The sequence below is a fragment of the Polypterus senegalus genome, chromosome 2 (genome assembly GCF_016835505.1).
Source record: "Polypterus senegalus isolate Bchr_013 chromosome 2, ASM1683550v1, whole genome shotgun sequence".
Taxonomy (NCBI): domain Eukaryota; kingdom Metazoa; phylum Chordata; class Cladistia; order Polypteriformes; family Polypteridae; genus Polypterus; species Polypterus senegalus.
Genome location: NC_053155.1, coordinates 126,927,150 through 126,954,423, shown reverse-complemented (window position 1 = coordinate 126,954,423; position 27,274 = coordinate 126,927,150). Strand labels below are relative to the sequence as shown.

At 34.4% G+C, this 27,274-nt stretch overlaps 1 long non-coding RNA gene across 2 annotated transcripts in view; it reads right to left on the bottom strand.

The window, feature by feature from the left end:
- Positions 1-25,953, bottom strand: part of LOC120523332 — a 317,633-nt gene extending 291,680 nt beyond the window's left edge. Inside the window, exons 1-2 of one of the 2 annotated variants that reach the window (XR_005632592.1) lie at positions 25,582-25,953; positions 3,970-4,343 (exon numbers count right to left, since the gene is read on the bottom strand). This is a non-coding gene — a long non-coding RNA (uncharacterized LOC120523332). The remainder of the gene's footprint in view (positions 1-3,969; positions 4,344-25,581) is intronic. The other variant, XR_005632590.1, reaches the window with a different exon arrangement.
- Between the last annotated feature and the right edge of the window lie 1,321 nt (positions 25,954-27,274).

Below are 27,274 nucleotides of genomic sequence, written 5' to 3'. Positions count from 1 at the left end.
TTCATATGTTAAATTTAGTACTAAGACTTTGCTTCAACTCTTCGACCCATACCAAGATATTTAAAAACAATTTACCAATTACACAATGGAATACAACAGGACTGAATACAATCATGGGTAAAGATTGCCAACTAAGAGTTAACAGTATGATAGGATTAGAAATAGAAAAATCAGTTGGAGAATAAACCGTTACAGGTGGAGTCAAAAAAAATAGAGAAAACTACATTTGTATAGCATTACTCCAATGTAAACACTGACAAAGCTGTAAGATCAAATCCAGGTATTACTTGAAAATAGAGACACTGACTGTGAACAGAGAGTTATATAACGAATCATTGGAATAACAAGAAGAAGAGGTTTTGCGGGTCTTGTTTAATTTGTAGGTAGAAATTCAGTCAGTAATTAATCAGGCTGCTAACTACGAACAACCTTTAGTACAAATGCAGGCTCTCTCTTAGATTTGCAGCCTTTAGCTCTCTGGTTACAGTTGAGAAGGGGCAAGTAACATATGGTACTCAGTGGTTTTGAAATTAATATGTTTATAATAAGCAGCAGAGTTCTAAAGGTGATAAATGTAGAAAACATAAACGCAATGAGAAAAAAACATGATTACGGTAATGACTCATGACAAAAGGAGGTTATTCATAAGCTATATATAACATACCGGTTAGGCCTCACCTGGAGTACGGTGTACAGTTTTGCCCTCACAGCTACAAAAACATAGCAGTGATATAAAAAGTCCAGAGAAAAGCAACTAGGCTTATTCTAGCTATAAGGAGAGACTGAAAGACCTGGACCTTTTTAGTTCAAGTAAATGGTAATTAAGAGTTGACTTCATTGAATCCCAGTGGATCCCAGCTGTTAATTAATGAGTTCCAAGTTAACATGCATTTGTGTGCTGAAGCAGGCTGAATTTGTCTGTATCTACTTATATCAATGGATTACCTCTGTATAAGGCTAAATTATGATTGGCAGATCAATGAAACATTAAATCAACATCAGACATTCTTGTGGCAACTAGCAAATTTCAATTATCTTACTATAAGCTACACCACAGTAGAGATGTCAGTTCACCAAAAAGATGTACCCAGACAGATAAAATCATATTAATTACAGAGTTAAATATACAATTAATCCTAACTTTGTTCTTCAGGTTATTTAGTAGAGTGTTGCATTATTGACATGTTTCCTGTTATACATAACTGGCTTGCATGAGCCCCTTTTCATCTTCAGTGAGATTGCTACACAGATGAGGCCTTCCCCTACATTGACTCATACTGAAAAGCATGGGGACCCCTTTGTTGGGGAAGGATAATTACTGTTGCCTTTAAGTTTTCTCTTTGTATTGATGTTTTATTTGAGCAACCTTCACCAAATCAATGCTATTACAGAAATAAGGTAACACCTCAGACATGCATTGTCTCAAATGTTAATAAGTGATGAATAACAGTATAATTAAAATATTTTAATTATAAATTTTAATTATATATATTTTTACATTTTTAAATTATTCATAAAATTACTTGTCTTTGGACAATTCATTATTTCACTTACTTTATAGCATAATAAAATATGTTGAAATAGAACTTTCACAATTATTGTTTGCAAGAAAAAAATCTTTGGCATTAACAGTTAATGTTGGTTAGTTTAAACATTCAATTTGTTAGTAATAGTTGCAAAAGGGGATAAATGTAATTAGGTGCTAAGTAAACAAAAGAACCACTTATACTGTACATCATAGTTAATAGAAATTCTATGCAGAAACCTGCTCTGGTTAGCATGTTCAGACTGAATTTGATTAGTAAAAGCTAAAGCTGCAGTTTTAAAATTTGGATCTGATCTGCTTATTTCCAAAGCAGCAGGGATATATATATATATATATATATATATATATATATATATATATATATATATATATATATATATATATATATATATATATATATATATATATATTTTTTACCTTCCCAGAACTTTCAGATTATATAAACCTACACAAATAATGAAAATTACCTTTTATTGAGACAATTAAAATAGATTTGACATTGATAAAATTGAAACAGGTTTTTTTTTTTTTTTAAATGAAATTATAAAATATTTTTGACCTACACTTTCAAAACAATTAGGAATGAATAACTACATGTGTATAGAACTGAAGACACACATATGTGGTAGAATTAAGATACCTACTCTGGCACTGCAATTATAGGCATTTCATTTTTTATAAAATTACTGTCCTGATCTGACCTATATTTTATTTTAGTAAGTCATTCCTTATCCTCAAAGAATCATCAAGGAATTGTTTTGGATACTTGGTGGGGGGCAAGGAATTCAATGATTGCGCAAATGTATTATTTCAAAATGTTTTTAGCAACAGTAAAAACAAGCTACACTTTCCCACAGTACCATTTTCTAGGTATTATGGATGCTGCCATATTGGGCATTTTGCTTAACCTGGTTGCCAAGCAGTTGCTAAGCTGAACAACTGGTTGTGTTCAACAAATAACATGATGACCATGAGGGCATAAAGGTCAGTATCACATCCTTGCTTTTGTTGGAAAAGATTTATTTTGATTTCTGGTTTTGACCTTGGCTAGTTTTCTGACTTTTATCCACCTCTCAGTTCTGAATAAAACAATGAATCCATCATCATCCAATGTTGTCATTATAGTTAAATTCTCATAATGATGCAGCATTAGTAAATATTTATACTGTAATTCTATGGATGCTTTTGCAATAATTAAGAAAATAAAGGAAAGGAAAAATATATCATTATGGACAAAATTTGTTACAGAATGGTTGGCATTTGTTAGGCCAGCTGCCTCACAGCTCCAGTTGAGAGAGTTAAAATCCCTGCCTGATTCCTATCTGCCTGTTGCTACCTAGATCAAAGGGAGTGGATTAATCAATGGAAAACTATGAAAAAGTTAATCTTTTAACAGTCGTCTTTGATATTTATAGTCTACTTAATATGTATGAAGTTACACTGTCCTCTGCCTGTGTGGATGATTATTGTCTAAATACGTAAAGCATTGCTTGGTTTATTTTTGCTGAATTTACTATCTATTCCATTATTGTACATTATCACCACAAAGGACTGCAAAGACTTAAAGGAAAATATGTTCGGTCTTTGTATTAACATTCAGTAATATGTCATTAACAAACATTTTGCAATGCTACTTTACATCGTATTTGTTTATTGGCATTATATAAGTTTGTAGTAACTATAAAAATTAAAACTATACATCCATTATAAAGATTTGTTGATGATGGCAATCAAAATTATAATAAACTTACCTAAATAACATGTCTATATGAAGAGACAGATAAGTTTATTTGAATTTATATGTTTAATGTTTTATTTTAAATATGTTTTAAATATGTATAAATATGTACAGCATAACAAGTCTAATGAAAAAGTGTGTTATAGAAAACCTAGAGTACAAATTTATTTGAATGTTCATGGGCATATCAAATCAATCATAATGCTCTCTAAATTTGATCAACACAACTTCCTGAAAAAGCCTTTCTTAATCATTAAATGTCAACAACAGCAAAGACTGGCGCAAGCACTTTTGAGGTGGCGATTCAATATTTTGATTTGAGAGTTCCCTGTCTTTTCTTCCTCTCTATCTCTGAAGTAGTGCCTGGGTTCTTCCTTTAGGTCTAGCTACTTGATCTACTGTAATATCACTACTGCCTTTTCTTCGCAGGTCAGCACAAACAATAAACCTTCTGTACAAACAGTATTTATAATAATAGTCACTTATTCAATGTTTAGATCAAGCATTGCTATAATAAAATAACAGGAATGTTTTACACTGTCAAGTCTCCATCTTAATAATTACTTCTTTACAACAACATATGCCTCTTGTTATTAGACTACAGAACTCTAATGCAAGCATCTTCTGGAAGACATTCAAGCTCTACATTTCATTGTTGGCATATTTAAGGCATTTGTACACTTACTGGTTGGTTGGTCTAGGGTGAACTTCTAATCTTCAGCTGCAAATTCCTTTTGTTCTGAAATATTTCTTAACTCTTTTGTATTTTTGAAGCCTTCTGTTTTCCTTCAGCTAAACTTCTTTATTACTTGTTTGTGTCCTTTTGTTATATTAATAACTGATCCATGTTCCAACCATTGATACTGTATAATGTTGACTCCTCTCTTGCCAGGTCCCCATGTAGTTATAACACTGCTGTGGTCGATTTATTCTAGCCAACATCTTAATTGTACATCCAAATGTCCACACAGTAGTTTATAACCTCGAACACAATATTTGTTCACTAATTTAGGAAGAAGAATTTTTCTCTGTGATGCTCAGCCACACTTCAGTTTTAGCCTAAGAAAAAAGAACAGAAACAAAAGCAGGAGTTAATTTACGAAGTCTGCATTATAAAAGTTATTGATAAACACAACCAGCAGTCTTGGATTTTAAGAAAAGGCCAGTTTTATATGCTTGTAATATTTTTTTGCAATTATAACTATTACCTACACCACCCATGAATGCAAATTACAAAAATGTAATCATTCCCCTAGTTCCAAAGACAAACAAACCCTTCGTTTTTTCTAAAATGTTTTACTTGCATTTTAATAGCCAACAGAGACTAGCACATAGATTCTAGAATAAATCACCAATACTAATTGTTGATATAAATATAGTAACTGCAAGCATAAACCACAATGTTAAACACGAGAAGGTCCTGTAACAATAACATTAACCCATATGACTTTTTTTCTGAAATGCATGATGCTGCAATTTACAATCCATCCAACATCCTCAACCATTTTCAAAGGTGAGTAATCCTGTTTACATTAACAGGGATAAAGTAGATGTATGTCAATATTCATCTGTTTATATCAACAGAAAGTTTGTGCAGCTGCCCATTGGCAAATATTACCTGGGAAGTCATGAGAAGACATGAGATGAAAAGGGATCTGCAAAGATCCCTGGGAAAAATGAAATCTCATATCAACCACTTGTTTATCTTTGGAGGCCTGACCACCACTTGAGGTGATTATTAGTTTTGATTTCTTATTTTGCTGTAAAGTATGGCACTATAAAATAATCTAACAGAGACTACTGAAACTAATCAATGGTTTGCTTAGGGATGTATTTGTCTGTTTTCTTCACACTTCATCAGAAAGGACAGAAAATGTATATACAATAGATGTGATGATAAACACAGAATTAAGAAATAAACTAAAAGTTCAAAGTATATACATTCTCTAGTCTGCAATCGTGTTGCTAGTGGATGAAACTACGGAACATAGAACGCAAGAATAAAAACTGAATTACCGTAAGTTCAAGATTACATAAAATGTATTTATACAACCATGAGTACAAAATGCAGGACTTAACCAGCTTTTACATTGTTTACTTTTTGTAGTAACAGTGTAACAATATTTTGAAAAAGAATAACATTAGTGGAAAATGAAGCTGAATGAAGGGATCCAGTGATGAACTTTGTAATACCAGTTCTCTCTCTTTTCCAAACAGCATTATATAAGCAATTTCACAAATGAAAAAATGTGTACTTAGGTATTCCTATTGAAGACAAGATTTAAAGTGTTTTTGTATTATGCAGTATGTAACTAAGAGATTTTACTAAGTCATAAATTAAAGCGTTGGCATATCCACATGACTGGGGGTAAATGTGCTAAGATAATCCAACACAGTCAAGTAGTATACTAAATAAACAAATCTTTCATTACCATTTGCCAGACCCATTGCAATTACAAGAAAAAAACATTTATTTGAAGTGTGAAAATTGTTTTAATATGTATTTTATACTCAATAGTTAAATCTCGACATTTATACAACATTATACACAGTGCCCATGAAAAGAATTCACTGACTTGGAAGTTTTCACATTTTATCGTTATACAACATTTAATCACAATCGATTTAATTTGGCTATTTTGACCATAATTAACAGAAAATGACTCTTTATTGTGAAAGTGAAAACTGATCTCTGCAAAGTGGTCTAAATAAATTACAAATATAAAACACAAAATAATTAAATGCTCAAGTATTCATCCCCTTTAATATTACACATATACTGTAAATCATCACTGGTGTAGCCGATTAATTTTAGAAGCCAGATAATTAGTTAAATGAGTATCTGTAGTCAAGGAGTTTCAACTGATTGTAGCATAAATGCAACTTATCTGGAAGGTCCAACTTACAGTGAGTCAGTTACAACCTAACCTACACAATTAAGGCAAAAGAACACTATAAACACCTTTGTGAAAAGTTTCTTTTTTGAAAATCTGAGAACACACACACAATCGTTATGCTGTAATTCTGATTGGATCAACTGCACATACGGTTCAGTGAAACCTTAGTTCTCGTGTTAAAACATCTAAATATCAGCACTTATAAAGTGAAATGGTTCTGGACTTTTTAAGCCTTCATATTAGGTCAGTGGAGGTGTGGCTGAAAACAGTCTCACCAAAACCCAAAATGAGTGCGCTGGAAGAACATCCCGTATTTCGTGTTGAGTTACGACAGGTTTACCAGACCAAAAAAAATCCCTAATTTGTCTTATATTTTCAAAAGTACTCATTTTTAATGAACAAAGTGCATATTGCTAGGTTTGGCCTTCAATGCGTTAACAATCACAACAATCAGATACAGTATTCCATATCTATGAAGCAAAGCATACCAATTAGGAATGCACAAGTTCAGTATCAATGCGCATAGCTTCTGAGATGATTTGTTTAGCCACATGCTTAATTTGACAATATTACTAAGCATTTGGGCTCATTTAATCAAGAACTCCAGAGATCATTCTGAAAGATGATCTACTTCTGATTCAGTGAACAGTAATCTAACATGTGGAGGTAGGTTTTCTTTTTTCTATATATAATGCAGAGATTTTACTCTGCCACCCCAGGACTTCATTATTTTTTACAATATAAATATAAAATGTATGCAAGCAAACAGCCGTTCCCATATCATTCAGCAACATAAATAAATTAAGATTGATTGTATAGGTCTCTTTCTAATTCTGTTGAGTATAAGTATGCAGTGTCAAAGTGGCTGTATATTGCACTTAAAATGCCCCAACAGCAAATGAAAAATGTATGGTTTAATGTACACAAATAATAAAAGATACTTAACACATTACATGAGTGGCTTTGATGGCTGTATTGGTTTGTTTTTTTTTCTTTAAAGTTGTTGTGTGCCTGAGCAGTGTAAACATGTTTGTATATTGCATTGTAAAACTGTGGTACACCACAACAGTCCTTATTCTTCAATAACCTGAAAAAATAAGCTTGCAGCCTTATTCACAATGTCTATGAATAAGCATCCATGTACATCCCAAGATGACATTTTTACATATACATGTGCAATGAGGCTTACAGTGAATATAAATATATACTGTAAATATTTATATAAACTATTTGAATTAATTATATTCAAGCAAAAATAGAAATACATTTATTTTTGAAACTTCAAGTATCTCCTCTCTCTTTCCATCCATCAATCCATTTTATTAACCCATTCACCCAGCCCAGGGTTTCAGGGCAGCTAGAGCATATTACAGAATCATTAGGTACAAGACAGGAACACCATCTAGATAGGCTGCCTGTCCAGTGCATGATGTACAAGCACCCACACCAACATAAACACACAGTATGGTCAATTTAACAACACCAGTCTTCCAAACCTTAATGTCTTTGGACTGTGAGAGAAAACCGAGGCACTTGGAGGAAAACCATGTGGACAGAGGAACAACATGCAAACCTCATGAAAGGAGCACCCGGAACCTGAACCCTGCTCGCTTGTTGTGAGACAGCAGGACTACGACTCCTTAAAAAAAATTCCATATATATAATTATTCAATAAAAATTAAAATACAGTAACCATTCATATACTTATTTGAATTATTTGGACAAAATTAGTTGTTAATTAATTAATTGATAACATTGTCTATTGACTAATTGTTTACAAAATAACCATTAGTGTCAGTTCTTTAGGGATGCCACCAAGACACCCCTGATAACTCTGAGTTACATAGTACAGTGACTGAGATTAGAGAGACTGAGCATGAAACAACTGTTTCTTCGGTCGTTCACTAGTCACAGCTTTATGGGAAAGTGGCAAAGAGAAACAATTTTTTATATTAAAAAAAAAAAAATAGACAATTTGGCAGAAGGCATGCGAGTGACTCCGTAGTCATCTGGAAAAGGGAAAAGGGTTCTAAGGCCTGATGAACTAAATGCCATGTGTGGAAGCCAAACACTGCACAATACCAAAAAACACACCATCCAAATCTTAAAGCATGATGGTGGTAGCAGCATTATGCCGTGGGTGGTGATTCTTTGCAGCAATCACTGCCAGGCTTGTGAGAGTAGATGGTAAAGTGGATGCAGCAAAATACATTGAAGCCCTGCATGAAAATCTGATGCAGTCCACAAGTAACCTGCACCTTGGGAGAAAAAATGTTTTCTAAACAAGCATAAAGCCAATGCTATGCAGGAATGGCTTAAAAAGAACATTAATGTCCTGGAATATCCAAGTCAGAGTGCAGATCTCAATCCAACTGAGAATTTGAGGCTAGATTTGAAAAAGGCTATTCACTCATAATCACCATGCAACCTGAAAGAGCCTGACAAAGAAAAATGGTAAAAATGGCAGTGTCCACATGTGCAAAGCTGATACAGACCTGTCCACACAGACCCAGGGATCAAATGGCTGCCAAAAATGTACCTACTAAGTACAATATGGATCTGAAGGGGATGAATACTTGCACAATCAATTATTTTGTGTTTTGTATTTGTATCTGATTCAGATCATATTGCAAAAAATTGTTTTTACTTTAACATTAAATATTTTTGGGTTGATCTGTTTTGAATAAGCCAAATTAAATCCACTGTGATGTAATGTGTAAAACAGTGAGAAGGCAAGCAAAATGAGACCTTTTAATTGTCTAACTAAAAAGATTACAATATGCAAGCTTTGAAGGCAGTCTTACATATTGTAATCTTTTTAGTTAGCCAACAAAAGGTGTCATTTTGCTTGACTTCTCACTGCATCCATAATGGTTAACATGGTTCAACACCCTAGTACTAATGTATAAAATCAAATAGAACATTTTCAAAGGGGATACATAATTTTAGTAGGCACTGCACAACAGTGCCTACCTGCAAAGCTAGAATACCAACACAAACTAGGACAAAGATGCCTAACTGACCAAAATCTGGTTTTACAAACTGCACACAAATGAGGATTATACAAAAATGAATTATCAAAGTAAATAGACAACACTCAAATGAAACTCTACCTGCCCTTAGGACCTGGCTAACACTCATTCTGTGGTGTGACATGTCCACCTGATAATCTTTAAAAAAAAAATGACTAAAGCACAGAACACACTCTCTTATTTCAAGTTTTCTCTGTCTCTTTATTGCACTATAGCAGTGTTTCTCAAATAGTGGGGCGCATTTGACCTCTGGGAACATGCTTTTTTATTTTTCTTTTAAATTTTTTTTGAATTTAGAATGCACTTTAAATCTTTTCTGTTACATTTAATAAAGCTATTCTTTGTTGTAAATTGGTCCATATTTCTTTCTTTTTTTATTCTCTTATACGTTAATAAGAATACAGTGTTATGCAGAGGTGTACTTATAGCAATTTTATAGACAAATGATACTATTTATAGTCGCGCGGGGGGCGCGAGATGTTTTCTTCGTCCTAGGGGGGGCATGACAGAAAATAATTGAGAAGCACTGCACTATAGTGACGAAAATCATCCTGCCAGCTGAGCCCTAACTCACCTCCTGGCTTTAACATCAGTAAGCTCCTGGCCAGGAGTGGCTTTTAAAATACATTGAGAAGTTACATATGGTGTCAGAGATGCCTTTTGAAAGATGGGAGGACAACTCACTAAAGATCTGTTTGCCAAAAGTTTTCTTGCACTGCTTTCTTATTTTTAAATAAAACACCAGGCACCATTGCCAGTTTGTAGGCTATCAGTACTTCACAATACACTGCTATCTGTCTTCTCTGTGTCAGTTAACTGACACCTGTTGATCTATGGACGTTCCTGTGACTTTCTACCAATTGTTCTTATTTTTATTTTGATACCCAAAGCATAGTTACTTACAGGGCATCAGGACTCATGACTAAGATGGCATAAAAAAGCAAAAATTAATTTTCATAATGTACAAAATGTGCTGCTGAATTTTTAAAAGCATACATGGTATGGGCTACATACTGCTCGATAGGCATGGGTCAAAACCAGGAAAGTTATTAACCAAATTGTCAAACTTACAAAGTAAAACATACTGTAAATCATAGGCTGTAGGCAATGCAGGGATCAAAACTGTAATAAACCTGATGCTAACTATATTTCTTTTTTTGACTATAATTTTTTGCAGGTCTTTCAGCCACCATGGAATGCCTACTATTGCTGGGCACTGCCATTTTATGGCTGAAGTCGCGATCTTGTCACGCATTGTGGTGAATTGGTTATGTAATGGGCTCCACAATTAAAATAATTTGGCAAACTCTGTACCCTCTGAAATGGTAGCTAAACAAGGAATTAAATATTTTTAAAACATATAAAATAAAAATTAATTGCAAATTTTTTGCACAAAACTAAATGAGACTACTATTACAAAACAAAAAATTATAACCCTACCAGGATTTTCCGAACTGCACCACCAAAGGAAACAGGAGGAGTTATTAAGTATAAAGAGATTAGGAAACGAGTCATGCCCAAGTAAAAAAAAATGTAAAGATCAAAAGAAAGATGATGTCATATTTCATATTCTTTGAAATGTTAAAAGGGTTTATAGACAATATTTTATATGTGAAATTGTAAGCTTAATTGTAAGCTCACTTTTCTTTGACTTGACAGCTTGTCTAAACAGAAAAAAGTGCTAGCAAAGACAGCAGACAGAAGGCTAAACTAGCAAAAATGAAACTCACCAGTTTAAAAAGGGCAGTCTAGCAAAATGAAAAGTTAAGACTCTTCAATGAAAAACTGGTCATTTAGTGGATTTTCCACATGCATAAAAGTGAAGCTGTTGAACCATTGGCTACCTTTTTGAGTGTGTACCTCATAATATGATCTATCATAATGACTTTGGTCGGAGAGGGGTAGCAGTGTCTTACCTTGGTCCTGACAAGCCGTAAAAGGTACAACTGAAAGTATTCTACTATCTACTGAATTCAAGAGAAGAACCAAAAACGAGGACAAGCAGAAAAGAACACAGCCACACAGAAATGTGACTTTATGAAATTGAATGCCAAACACAGCTATGTGGGTTGGCCAGCATCATCTATAACAGCCCCTGAAATATTCCAGATTGTGTTAACTGATTTGCTGCACCTTTTTATTTTACTTCCACTTTTTGATACATTAAGAATGTTAAATATATAATAGCTGAATAAAAGCATATTGCCTTCTCCCCCTGCTTGCTTTCACAATGTGCTCTATCCTGCTTGCCTGATGTATAAATGAATAAAGAGGAAATGTCCTGTAATAGAAAAAGTGGAGCATAGCAGCAGAAGATCCATAGTCTCACTCCTTCCCAACCAGGTGAGTGCAAGGATAAGATAACAATAGTTGGGGTAAAGGACATATGTGTGGAGACAAATGTATATGTGTTCATTCCAAAACCTTTTCATGATAAAACAAATGTCAATCCCAAAACGAAAACCAAAAATCTTAGTCACAAACAGGGCGTTCTTCATTGCTCCAGCCTAATATAGTCATAAATTAATACATGCGTGAACCATCTAATTTCTACTGAACACAAATAAATACAGAGATGAAACATGTTTTAAAGAACAATGTGAGCAACATACAATCAAACAATGAATTATTATTAAATGGTAAATAGAGAAGGATGGAAAAAAACTTGAAATAATGGAGTCTGCGCCCTGACAAGAATCAAAATAGCAGTTACTGTGTTCTCAAGGATCATTTTAAGGACAAAATATTCAATTACAACATTATATACTTCACACAGCAATAGCAAAAAAAAAACATTTTGCAAAAACAATGGCACATCATCAGGAGAAAATGCACAAAAGCACTCAAACAGTTGACACAGAGCACAATTTAAATAGGTAATAGCTCTTGCTCTTAGTCCTCATTTTCTCATAGTGACATTATAAGTTTTCTCATTACTAGTGTGGGTTTTTATATTGCACTATAGTCCCTGCGTGTGACTTCTCTGTCCCTGCAAATTCTATAAATATATAGACAAAAAAAGAAATATTACATAAGTTACAATGAACGTCTTCATTTATTATAATCTATACACTATGTTTTAAACCACATATTTTGTGTACATTTTTATCATTGCATTACCCAGTTAAATAGGAATCTATCCATTCGTTTTTTTTCAATTTGGCATTATCAGATTTAGATTTATAGATTGCTAGTCCATCGTAAGAAACACTCAAACATTCACACATACTCAATCGCACAGAGTTAACTTATAGTTGGCATTCAACCAAACCAGAACATTAATAATAAGAAATTTTTACATCCCTTAACAGAATTTTACACCGGTTTAATATACTTTTCTAAACCTATGTAATTCTATGGAAAAAAGTGTACCACATTAAGCCTGGTCTTCAGCTTCAGACAAAATGACTAATATGTCATTATATACATAACACATTAATAACAAACATATTAGAATTGGCCACCCACAACAGTTTACATTTTGTTAGCTTGAAGGGCAATAGGAAAATAAGTATAGATTTAAAATCCCTCCTGTTGGACAAGAATAAATTTGTAGCCCAAGCACTCCCTCTTCTGTTCTTAACACAACACATTTTTCATAAGGTTTAAACAATGCAGAAACTCAGCTGTACTATGACCAGGTACTATAAGAGGAATAAAGTAATTCTTTCTGATGTGCTCAGTGAAGGTAAATATTTTAACACTGCAAGACTGTAAGGCTTTATTTTCTTTGAAAATAAAAGAACATATTAGAGGTGCAGTGAAGCATTAGATAACTTATTGAATCTCCAAATACAAAAAGCCAGAAAATAAATCATAAAAAATAACTAAAGCAATAAATATAATATAGATGACTTAAACAGTTTTTTATGTCAAATTCCTATAGCATATGACCGAAGACCATGAAAAAATGATAAAGACATGTATGTAACATACATAAGAATTCCTTCTCAATTTAATTTTTTTCTCCCAATTTAGGATGTTAAGATATGCGTCAACAGCAGTAAAAATTAATTTGCACATTGATTGATTTCTTAATACTTAATGTCATGAGTTGTATAAACTTCATTAGAAAGCTCCAACTAAAAATGAAATAAAAGAAATTCACCCATCCCTCCATTTCACGTTGGATGGCAGAGCCTATCCTGGCAGCGCCTGATCGATAGCCAGTACCAGTCCTGGATGGAATACCCAGTGATAACAGAGTATTCTCAGACATACCAGGGTGGCAACTGTGATTAAACTGACATGCATATACTTGAGGAAAACAAGTACTTGCAGGAAACTTGACCAGACACAGGACAATTAATCCAGTTAATGTCACCAACTAGAGTAACTGCCATGATCTCAATTTTCTCTGAGGTTCGAGTCCTTATGGATAAAATGAGGATTAAAAGACTACATACACTGAAGCAAGGATGCTAATTTTTGTTTTTGATTTTGGAATATGGCACCATTTTTGTAGGTTTGTTTACTTTGCCGACAACTCATCTAGACGTCATGCTGGATGATGTCAGCATGCCAAAGTTATTTAAGCCAGAATCTCTCTATATTTAATGTCTAAATTTATGGATAAATCTCAAAACATATCAATAAATAATTAACTTCTGAAAAACAGGGTTTAGAATCATTTTGCATGTATTCTTTAATGCAAGTTTTTGTTAACATTTTAGGTTTGGCGATTAGTTCCTTTTTGTCTTTTGGCTTCAGTCCCCAGCTAGTTATGTGGCAATAACTACTGCACTGCCCAATACAAGCATGATTATAGAGAAATATACAGTATAAAAATGATTATAAAATTGTGAATGCATTCAAAAGAATGAAATTTAACATGCTATTTATTTCCAAATAGGTATTTCAAGTAATGAATATTTTGATCATCCATACGGTATCAGTGTTTCCTCACACCCTGGCTAGTATTCTATACTCATCAGTTACATCCAGTTAACATTACTTTGGAACTTTCATCAAATATATATGCATTATTCTCAAACCGTATTGTGTCTTAATTTTTTAGTTTTACTTTTTATTATCATTACATTTTTGTTTTAATACAATTATTTATGTCTGCATTAGAACACAAAACATTCTGTTTCCTATTGCATTTGAAAATGTGTTTTTCATGAATGCAATATGCACATGCTGGCAGTATCAGCCACTTTTCACCAATGCAAAATCTACAGTTGGGTAGGAAGAAGTAAAAAATTTTGGACAATATTGCTCGGATATTTACTTTCAATTTTTCACCCTGAAGTCTCTAACATGCCCACAACTATAAAAAAGAAGTACTGGCTCTGTAGCCCTGTTGAAATAACAGTAATGCCATCAAAGTATTTGCAAACCTCTCCCACACAAAGAGTTAATTTGGAAAATGGTTCAATGTCTAGGGAAACTTTACAGTGCTGAAAGTCGGAAGAATCAATAAGCACAGACCACTCTTGAGGTGTCCTGCATTTCTTCGAATGACACTATACCCTCAAGAGGAGAGTCATGTTAACTTCTAATTCAGGCTGGGGAATATCAACCATGGTCACAAATAGGCGATGTGACAACAGATCGCCATAATGGTGTCTCTCACTAAAATAAATTTTAGGTCAAAGTCATGTTGGTGAAGAAGATCAGCCTAAGGAAAATATAAGAGGAAGGTTGCTACTTCTAGTTGAAACAAACAGATTATTATTTTCCCAATGCTTCGTGTAAAATGTCTTTCAGTTTGATCATAACACATGGTAAAGCTGTTTTTGCTTCCTTTGCATTTGCAAAATGAACATCAGTATGTAATTGGTATAAGTTGAACACCACTAGAAATCAACAGAATGGCCATTATGAGTAACTATGGTGGAGGGTTTACAAAATTAACATTAGCTTTAAGACAGGGATTTATAAATTCTTGCTCAGTGTCCACGCTAGTTTATGGCAGGATGATGTCCATTTCCAAACTCTATCTTTCTGGAGCAGTAGTCAAATTTTCATCCTCAGACCAGAATCCCTTATGGTAGTATGGACAGGAAAAGCAGCATTGTACTATATCACAAATTAGTCTCCAAATTTTAAATTTGCTGTTACTTCTGAACAGCCTGCTTGGGGCCAGAGAGTTTTTAATAAGTGTGCCAAATAACACCAAGATATTAACACCTCTGTCAGCATCTTCCTTAATGTCTTTTTCCATCATCAGAGTAATATATTGTCATCATCTTAGTTTCAACATGTTTAAAGTTGCAAATTTTCTAATAACACTATTAACCAAAACCTTTAATATCCCCAAAACATCTGAATGCACTGCCATACAGTTTCACAAGTCAACAACAAATCATTCTTATAGAATTATGTACAAGATGCTGTTATGTTCAATAGCATTATGGCTGAAGATATAAAGGAAATTCTATGTGCCCGAGTATAGACAGAAAATTATAGTGGACATGGAGTTCTTCATTGCCCACTTTGTTTTTTTTTTTTCCCAATGAGTACCTCAAATACAGTTATTTGGCCACCACCTATGATTCCTCTAGCAAGTCTGTCTGACAGCTCTCTCCAGTTTACATGGATCCCTGGTATGCATATTACTATACACACATAATACTCAGTTACACACTGTTACAAACTGAAGATATCAATGTATGGTGAACATTTTAAGAATTCAGGTTTTCCATAAAATACGGCTGTTGTTGAATTTCTGTGGAATTTCTTGTTGTAAACATTATAATAGCCAGTTTATGACTAATTGCCTCCCAAGAATATCTCTAGTTAATTACTTACTAAAATGATCTCCAAATAGTTTTTCTGACCAAAATATCTACCATACCTCTTCTGAAAATGATTCAACAGGTCCTTTATTACTACTTCAATAACCACCTGATTTACTCTCAAAAAGTGTGAAAAGGAAGGCCTTTATAAAAAAAATTATTAGATGTTTAGATGTTTGTTTATAATAAAATATTTTTATAATACTGCACAAGCAAAAGTGGATATGTGCCAAATGTTCTACAGTCATTTCTGAAAGGTATACATGTAAAAGATGATCTCCAAGTCTTTTGTGATTAGTAAGAGAAGAAGACAAGGTGGATTTAAAATAAGTGTGGTATATTTGTGAAAAACAAGTTTTACAATTAATCCTATGTTAATGAGTCTTCACATCACAACAAGGACTTAATATTGTTAAAACCTCTACTTAACTTAGGAAACAAAAATGTGTTTGAGGATTTGTTTCATTAAGATACACATATAACATATCTACCATAGTCAAAACAACATCATCAACACTGCATTGTAACCGATTAGTTTTATACATATGCATTTTATACATAAGACCACTTATTTTGGGGGGTATAGCATCAACCAACCTTCGAACCTGCAGCTTTGGATGGACAATCCTGGAATATTGCTAAAGTCACAATGGTAAATTTGACATAAAAACACTGTACCATATATATATATATATTATATTATATTTGAATCTATACGTTACTACTGGCTACTAAAGCTACTTAAAAACTGCAGCTAAAAGTGATTTCATTCAAATTTTTGGCTCATGTCCTATTTATTTGTTTGACTGCTGAAGAAAAATGGAAATATCACACAAACATTTGTGGTTGACAGCTTGATCACAGTTAACATTATTGTAATTGTAACTCCCAGGAATGAGAGACACATAAGAGTAGCCAAGTATTATGTTTCAGCCAGGGTTTTTCCTTTATTATTTTTAGTTATTTTTCAAACATTATTTTATACATTAAATGGTTAATTCTGTTTTTATATTTTACTCATTGACTAGCCATGGTACCTGTCACAGACAGGTAATATGATAATTAAAAAACATTTGCCATCTCTTGCCCTACATGTACCTTCAGCGCCTTTCCTCCATATTCACATGTCTTCACCATCTCTTAAGTGTGCTCCTGTAAAACTTGCATCACATACTCTCATTATTTGTGAGGTACCTTGCTCGCCTCCTATCTGGTTTTATATTTGCTGACTTTGAAGGTGTCTCTCTCCGAGTGACTCATACGCATTTTCTCCTCTTCGTTTGTCTCACACTCGCACTTACTTTTTTGTTGCGTCAGCAAAGCCAAACTGACCTATCGCACCAAAGCCAAATTCTTAACATATAAAGAAACTTTTGTATTGCTTGTCCTGGACCAGGTATTTAATGGTTTTCCATTCCAATTTCTGTAAACATTTTAATACTTTGAACGCTAAAAGCCTTTGCTTTTTGAGTTTTGGACTAGTCTTCCTGTGGTGGTAAGGCCTGCTCTTTGTATGCAGACCTGTAGTTTTAAAGCCTAATGTCCCTATTTGTGATTTTTTGAACAAAAGCATTCATTACACTAAAACTGATGAAAGCAAGGTGTTTAGGGGTCTTCTGCAAACCAGTGGTTTGATAATTTTAGGATGCTGAGGGGTACATCTGATTAATCATGTCAAAGTCTTTCCACAAGTGCTTCTTGGAAAAGTATGCACGTGAGATGCTCCATTTCCACCACAAAACATATAACACATAAGCTGTCTAGGCTATCAAAGTGTTATACACATTTAAACCGACAAATTAGCTGCGTGTTTCTTTGCCTGTGACCAATGAAAGGCCTTGCATTATATTGGAATGCAGACTACATCAGGTTGCCCCTTGGAAATGATCTTTGCAATATTCAAATGTAAAGTGAACATTTCTAGACCATTCTAATTTAACCATTCAAACACAGGTTATCTGCTGTGGGCTGGCACCCTGTCCAGAATTGGTTCCTGCCTTGTGTCCTGTGTTGACTGGGATTGGCTCCAGCAGACCCCCGTGACCCTGTGTTCGGATTCAGCAGGATGGATGGATGGAACACAGGCTACACTCAACCCGTATATGGCTATATCATATTTATTAGCCCACATTAGATTGCCCTAAATCTAATCTGAAAAATTGAGATTGTAGATGTTTTGTTTATTGTTATTCACAACTCAACAACTAAAATTAGATCCACATCACTTATAAATAAATAAATAAAACTTCAACTGAAGAGATACAGTGTTAATGTAACTTTATAAATGCTGATCTGTTGTTAAACAGCCAGCTTAAATGTACCTTACAGTGATGATAAGTCAAGTATGCAGTGGTACAGTGTGTTGCCGCAGCCACCACACAACAAAACAACTCAGGATCCTGGTTGGCAACACCACAGACAGACACGTGGTCCAGTCCCACCCTCCGCTAATGACCCACTATCTGCTGCAGCCAGGTGTTACATGGGCGACCCCTTGGCCAGGTCCAGCCACTTGAGTCCCCAATAATAAGGATCCTACAAGCTGGATCACCCTCATAGAAACGCGCCATACAGATGTAGTGCCATAACTGACGTTCCCTAATAATGCAGGTAATATGCCTCATTCGGGACTCAATGAGCAAACCGCTCATTCAACACAAGGTCAAACCAGCTTTACCCAAGAATTTTCCAGAGAGACACAGTATCAAAGGAGTCCAGTATTCATCTCAGGTTACTGGATAGCATCCATGTCTCGCAACCATATAACAAGATACGAAAACACCAGGACTCTAAAGACTTGGACCTTCGTCCTTTTGCATAGATATCGGGAGTGCCACACACCCATTTCCAGTGACCTCATGACCCCCCATGCTCTCCTAATTCATCTACTGACTTTATAGGAAGAGCCACCAGAGTCGTGAATGTAACTGACAAGGTAAGTATACCTCTCGACAAGGTTGACAGTCCGCAAACAGACACACTGCTGATGGCTGTGCCCAAGAGGTCATTAATGGCCTGGATCTTGTTTTTTATCCAGTACACTCGTAAGCCCAGACACTCAGACTCCTCGCTCAGTCACTCAAGCACCCCGATCAGAGCCTCCATTGACTCCACAAAGATCACAGCATCTTAATAAATAATCCATAAAAAAGAACAGTGTCCAAGTGGAAGTAAAAAATCAGTCAAGCAATATATTAAAACAAGGTTAAATGTGACAGGAAACTGTCCTTAAAATACTCCTTTAAAAGCTGCCATTTCCTTGGCTTAACCCTAACGGACCTTGCAGCTAAGGAGGTCCCTAATTTGTAGTTCAGCCACCCTTCCGTGCTACTGCTTGGCTTGGGCTCCTGTAGCCCTCTCTTGCTCCCAGTAGGACACCACAACAAGCCTCTGAGTCCCACTGCCAGGCTCACATTCCTGCGGTCCATAGCACCACCCTCACAGGATACCTCTCTGAGGCTCTCATTCCCCTGCAGCCGTGCTGCCTCTCTTTGGTGAGTCACTACAGGTTCCAGGTTGCTCAGTGATCATTAGTCCGTGAGTGATAGCTGCAAACTCCCTTGACGAACTTCCTCCCAGCTATCTGCCTTCTCTTTCTCATTCACATACACAACCACTCTCTCCTGCCTTCTGTCTCCTTCTTTTAACCTCCTTTCTATTACTTTCATGTCTCTCGATCTGTCTGTTTTTCATTTCCCTATTCTATTGTCTGATTCTTTTCTTTCTTTCCAATCAGTATTTTTTATTGCTTTTTTCTACATGTTCATCAACATTTTTTAATACCTTATATAAACTTTTAAGCTTGGCCTTTCCTAAACTCACAATGACCTCCCATATTTCCTAATTTAATCCATTGTATGACAAAATCTCTGGTTCAAATGTAACTTAACCTAGAAATACATGTTCCATCTGTCCTAAAAGGTACACTGAGGGACTATAAACCTGTATTTTTCTGTCCAGTAACAATATATGAGCCATGTATTCAACTTTCTGATCTCCTTAATCTTATTTGGGCAAGCCTGTGGCACAGGTAAAACTTCAGAGACTATTTTTCAGGTTTCTCCAGAGTTGCTGGACGTATATTATTCCCCAATGACATGAACAATGACAACTGATTCTACACAAACTCCAGTCAGGAACTTCTTTATACACAGGAGGTCTCCAACCTGTGCTCTAAGATTAAGCAAAACTGGTATTGCATTAATCTATTTTTAAAATACAGGGTGGCTCAGGGAAACAAGAACTTTTGGAACTGGGTATTGGCGACCTTGGGGTGTTGGCAGTTGTTTGAGACCAATGTGATCTTGTTCAGAACCCCTTGCCATTAGTTATAATGGAGAAGTGGAGTGGTGCACAAACAGCGTTCGCTGTGAAAGCCTTTTATAAAGTGTTTTATAAGAATGGTGATAGTGTGACTGCTGCGCAAAGGGAATTTTGGCATCATTACCAGTCAGGATATCATGATTGTGTCTCGTCTAAATGCGATTACAACATGGGTGCGTAATTTCGAAGAAATGGGCTCACCCTTAAAAAAAGAAGTCCCCAGGTGGAGCCAATTCGCATACTGCCCGACAATCTATGGAAGCTATTTGACAATTGTTTGGAAGATGCGTCATTTCATGCAACAGTGACATTCCGTGGCCTCCGAGATCCCCAGCTCTCACTGTTTGTGATTTTGTTCTGTGGTGACATCTTAAAAGCCAAGTGTACTGCACATGTCCTTCAACCATTGCTAAACTAAAAAGGAGGACTGAAGATGAAATCTCTGGGAACTTAAAATTACCTTAGTCTAACGCTAGTACTTATAATAATAAAAAATAATAGCCAACAGGTAAAAGCAGGTATAGATTTAATAATAAATTAAACACTATTGACTTGCCTAATATTAAAGGCATTAAAAAGAAAACAAACTGAATAAATTCAATGCTATAATCAAAATGGAAAAGGATGACCTTTCAAATAATACAAATAATTTAAAAATGAGTCTGCTTTCCACATGAGATATGCCACATATTTACATAATAAGAATGTTTGGGGCATTCAATAAAATAATACTAACCTACAAAAAACAAAAAGTGGAACAGAGGAAAACATTTTCAGATATTAAATAATTTATATCATGTCAATGCACAAGAAAGACCAAAATTCTGTCTGATGCAATTCTCTGTAATAATCCAGACAGAATTCAGAACATTGAGAAATCTGAGCTAGTAGGATCTAGTGGTAATGCCAGCTTCAGAAGTTTTAGTGCTTAAAGTAAAGAAAGAATACAGATAAATAAGAATAATAAAAAAAATAACTAATTTTAACAATGCAAATTTTGAGTTGAATCAAAAAATTCCTAAGGACATAAACTGAGTAAAACCTCTGTGTGTGGCAAACAGAAAATGGTATATGTGAAGAAGTCTAACACCTGTCCAATAGCTACAAAAAATATTAACAAATTACTAAATGATCTATTAATAATAGAGTAATACCACTAGGACTATAATTGTGAAATGAAAAAAATATCCACGATTTACCCAAGAGATCTCAAAGAAGCTACCATCTTTATGAATATGTACATATATAAATCTTTAATTGGGTATATTTTAAAAGTAATTTTATATCAGGTACATTCCTGAAGACTGGAACTAGCACGTGTCTCATCACATAATAGATTGATTATAGCAACCCTGTTCACTATAGCCCAATTAGCTTTACGTTTCTAATGTATAAATAAACAAAAGCAATTATTGTTATTTTTGCATTATTGCCAGATGACACTATAACTGATACACTACAGTGCCTGAAGAAAATTTACATTTGGGAAGATATGTTTAAAATGTATTTCAATCTAAAGAGTAAAGTGTACAAATTTTCAATTTTTTTGTAATTTCAAAAGCAAACCTTATGATAAAATCTTTGTAGTCTTCCTGGACAAGTACAAAAGCCATTAAGATGGTTAATAGTATGATATGTAACTCATAATCCTATATCTAGTGCTGGTACAAGCAGGATATGCTTATATTTTTAGAATCTACCTTTGAAAGTACATCTGGATTATTCTGAGCAATTCTGTCTCCACTTTAAAAAAACAGTGGTAGAGAAAATCCAGAGAAAACATACTATAGCAAGACTAAAGCATGAAAGATTTAGAAGTGACATGATAAGAGACGTTTAAAATTATGAAAGGAGTGATTAAGGCAGATTTCATCTCTTATGCGAAAATGAGTTCTCCAACAAGGCCATGAGGACAAAGACAACAGCTCTTAACAATAATATTCATATATATGTTAGGAAATAATTTCTAAACAAAGAAGTGTAGGTACAAGGAATAGTTTACCAAACAGTAAAGTCAACAGTAGTACATTAAAAGCTTTTAGAGCTCAATATTTTAAGAAAGGTTAGGGGAACAAAAATGGTTTCTCAAGTCGAAAGTACAGTATTTCATTATTGTCACACACCATTTTAAAAGCGCAATATTATAAAAAGGACATGACTAATCCAGTGTGAGATCAAAGTAAAAAAAAAAAAACTACTGCAGCATTAAGGTGATCATGATATGAACCATTATAGGTTTTAATTATATATTATTATAAGGTTTCAATATATAATTAAAACCTTGTGCACACTTATTTATTCAGTAAGTTGGCATGGGCATATTCTATGAGTGAAAATCCTTCCATACATTTTCAAAACCATCCATCCATTTTTGAACTCACTTAATCCAGTTTAGGATTGCATGGGCCAGAGCCTGTTCTGCTAGAAGCAGGTGGTCAACTGCAAAATGAACTAATTCATACACTTAACGGAAAAACCTTGAGAGAATAAAGTATTAAATATCAGGTTAGAAATAAACAGAGAAAGAATGCAATCTAAAAAAAGGTTGTTATGAGGTTGTAAATGCAGAAATAAATAATGAAATAAGTGCAAAAATACATGAAAAGTTTATAAATTTTATATATAATCTTTTCCTCAATGTTTTCATTCTTCTTTCACTATAAGGAATTGCCAATCCACATACACTAAACTGGGACACTATTTTGAGAAACTACCAATACTTTCATAGCTCAGTCCTACAGTGCTAACCACACCATTGTTTTAACATAGTATTTCTTAGACCACAAGCAGCTGAGCTTAATTTGAAATGTTTTATACTGTATATATACACACAGGTACAAACCAGTAATCACTACATTTATTCTTATTAAATTATTTCAGTGCCTTCTAAATTTGCATTAAGGGTGCAAGTGTAGGAAAACACAGCAGAATGATTAAACTAGGATATCAAAGCTCCATACCTTTTTTGAAGTTATTTATAATTATGAAGATAAGGAACTAGTAGCAATAAAAGAATGGGATGGAAATTCATAATGTAGATTTCTTCAGGCACTTTACTTTTATAAATAAGGTAACTAATTACTTCACCTATACTTTATAGAAATATTTAACAATAATTTTGCCTTTATAATGGTGCACAAGTAAAAAGTGCTAAATGAGAGTCTAACATTCAGTCTAACCTTCATGTCTTTAGAACATGTAAGGGAAACTAGAATATCTGCCAGGAAACCCATGAGATGCAGCAGGAACAAACTACATGCCATACTCTGGAAGAAATTGAAGCTCTGAGGCAGCAGTGCTAACACCCATGCCACTGTGCTGTCCAAAGAACTTCATATTAAAGCAGTTAGACTAAAAACAATGACTACAATGCAGGGAACTATAAAGTTGTAAAAACATGAAAAGCAAATACCATTTTGATCACTAATAATCAGTGAAGATAAGCTGCTATGCCATGTGGGGGAATTTAATTACCATGGGGTCATGTGTGAAGACAGAGGTGTCTGTGAGACTGAGAAAAGAAACTAAAGTGTAGTGGTGACAGTTTTACATTGTACTACACCAAGGTGATAAGTCTGCAGACAAAACTGTTGATGCATCAATCAGTCTGTATCCCCTTTCTCATCTATGGTGGCAAGGACTAAACTAATACAATCGTAACTACAAGTAATCTGATGAAAGATTCCTATGCTAGTTTGCTGGCCTCACTCTATGACTAGGTAAAGACCTTGCTAATGTCTAGAACAGCTATTTTTCTGTATTGAGAGCAGCCATTTGAGGTGGATTGGACATGTAGGCAGGAAGTGCTTGCCATGGGAGATGTACATGGCAAAGACCACTGGGAGATGGCTGAAAGGAAAACCCAAAACACGCTGGAGGGATTATATCTCTCTCTCTTTCAACTATGCAAGGACCAGAAGGCTATAAAACATTTCTGGGGCCAGAAGAGTCTTGTAAGTCCAGCTCAGTGTGTTGCTACTGTGATCCTTAGCAGAAAACTCAGACAAATTATTATAATGAGGGCTTACAGTGTATTTAAATGCTCACTTTGGCAAGTCTACCACCGCCTTATCAAATACTTAATCATTTTTATCTCCAAAATGTCTTTTTTTAATCCTAGAAATCACAGAGGTAAGAGAATTAACACAAAACAAACTCCTTAGTTTCATGCAATTTAATATAATTTTAGGGAAAAAAGATATACTAATAAACAGATCCATATAAAAATGGTTTCAGTAATATGCTTCAGAAAGAAAAGTTACAGTGAAAACAACTGGGATGGATTTTAAAGCCATGCTGATTATGCTGGAAAGACAAAAAATGGAAAGAATGATTTGAAACAAATTGAAAATTGGTGTAGCTTTTCAACTGGAACAGATGACAGCTGATTATGAAATGATGAACTTCCAAATAATATATTATTATGAGTGAGAAAATAACATAATAATTATTTGTTTCATGTACATCTTAGCAACTAATACACAATGATGAACAATGATTAAACCTTTAAATCAGATATACTATACTCCAAATCAAAATAAGAAAACCTTTTAAACTATAAATGTATTGTTACTTTTTTCTGTATTAATCTGATTCAACTTAGCATCTGAAATCACTGTTTTTTATGATTTTATCACAGCTTCAAAAAATAAAAGCACTTTTTTTTTATTTGCAAATGCTGTGATAAACACGTGATACAAGTAATTTTTAACATGACTGCACAATTGTTCATGGCAGATATTCATGAATAAATTGCATCCACAAGAGAAGGTACAGAACTTTTTCTTGGACTTTTTCCTCTCCACTTTTAAAAGATCTTTTCTGTTGGGGAAATTGACTTTGGCAAGATGCCAAATCTATCTATAAAGAAGGCATATCTTTATTTTTTTGTTTCTGTACATTCTACTAAAAGTGTGATTATGGTAAAAGTATGAAATGTTTTTCACAGGAAGAATAAATATTGTTTTCACTTACAGCACCCTTCAAAAACACTACATTATCTGAAACTGCTTAATATTCAAAGAGATCCTTACCTTCTATGTCAGGTCAGTATTCAGGTTGTTTAGAAAATATTACATTTACCTGTATGTTGAAATATCTTTATCTTCAGGTACATGCAGTCTTTTAGTTATTTAGCCTACTTTTTTGCAAACAGGCAAGTCCTTCACTTCATCAAATTAAATGAACTATATTTTATGCAGTCATCAGGATGCATGTCTTTCTTCCCTCCTTTCTCATCTGAACCAGGCTACTTTACACTGCATAATGCTGAAGAAAAGTAAAAGTATATGTACATACTCACCTGCATGTTGTTAGATATAGTATCACAAATGAAAACAATGCAAGTTTCTTAAATTCTTCAAAATGAAAAAGCCCCTTATACAGTATACAGTAACAATCCACCTTCAGCGCAGGCTCTTGTCATACTGCTTTATTGTAATGTGCTGAAAGAGTCAAAGGCGTTAACTTCCAGGGCACAAAAGCAAGTATAATATACAATTGTCAAAGCAGAGTTGGAATTATAACTTTTTTCTTGTCAGTAGATTACAGAAGTAGTGGGGGTAGGGTTTGGGGGTTGGTTTGGGTGCTGGCAGATGTTAAGCTATCCCTGAGAAATGGGGCCTAGCCGGCACTCGTACCTAAATAAAAGCTGAAGCTGGCTGGGAAGAAAGCCAACAAAATGACTTTGTTTGACCCAGCTGCCACTCTATCTTGGAGTAGTGCGCCAGACTAAACACTGACACCATTTTAACTGAAATCAGGCTTGAACAGCTGCTTATTTTCTGGCTGAGAGAGGAGCTCCAGCACCATGGTGACTCTGCAGATCACATGGTGCCACAGAGACGGACAGCAGTGGGCATTTTCTAGATTAGCACTACAGCTGCCTGGCTGAGATTCACTCTTAACTCAGTCAACCTCTCTCTGCAAGAATTAAAATCCTTTATAACAAGCATTTTGAAAAATGTATTTCATAGTTACTGTATCAAATATAATTGAGTTATCTGTCCATCTAGTTTATAACCTACTTATTCGATACAGGGCAGAACGTAATTGTATTACAATGGGGAAACCTGAAGTGGAACCATCCATCCTTTCAATTTTTAACTCATTTCCATCTTGGCAACAAAGCAGTAGACCATCCTGGATGAGACAGCAGTATATGCCAGTGCAAAGACCCATTATTTATACTAGGCAATTTTCAAGTTATTAATTTACCTAACATGTGGATTTCTGAATACAGGAAAATACTAAAGAACTTTAAGGATATCAGTTTAATGGGCAGGCAGTAATTGAACCACAAATTGAACTTGGGTGCCTGTAACTGTAACAAAGGAGGACTGACCACTCTCTGACCATGTAGCTCTAGCTAAATCACAATTTTTTGAGTTCTGTTTCTCTGATTCTGTAGAGAAAAGCCAAGCAAAATGACACCTTTTATTGGCTAACTAAAAAGATTACAATATGCAAGCTTTCGAGGCAACTCAGGCCCCTTCTTCAGGCAAGATGTAATTCTGATTCTGTGCAACTACTAAATCACAATCAAAGGTTTTGAAAAGAAAATATTGCAAAATCAAGTTCATCCTACTATGGAACTTGGATCAGGAATCCAAAACTCCAAATAATTTATTTATTTCAAAACGAAACTGCTTATTGTATTAGGATAAAAGATCTTTGCACCTTGATGACATCATACTAATTCAAAATAAACAGAGGAAGTTTCATTTAGAAGCCTTTGACCTCCATAACGATATAATGATTAATACTGCTGAAAAGAGATGAAGCATCTGTGGATTTTATATTAGCCATGTTCTATGTTAAAGGAAATTGGGTCTTTTCACATTTATTTTTTCATAACCATCTCACATTCCTTTAGCACTATGCAGATTAAAAACCAGAAAAAAAACTAGGCATGAGGTATGGACATACCCAGAATATGAAGCTAGGCTGTAGTAGAGTGCTCTTATAAACACATACAAAAATTCTAATATATAATA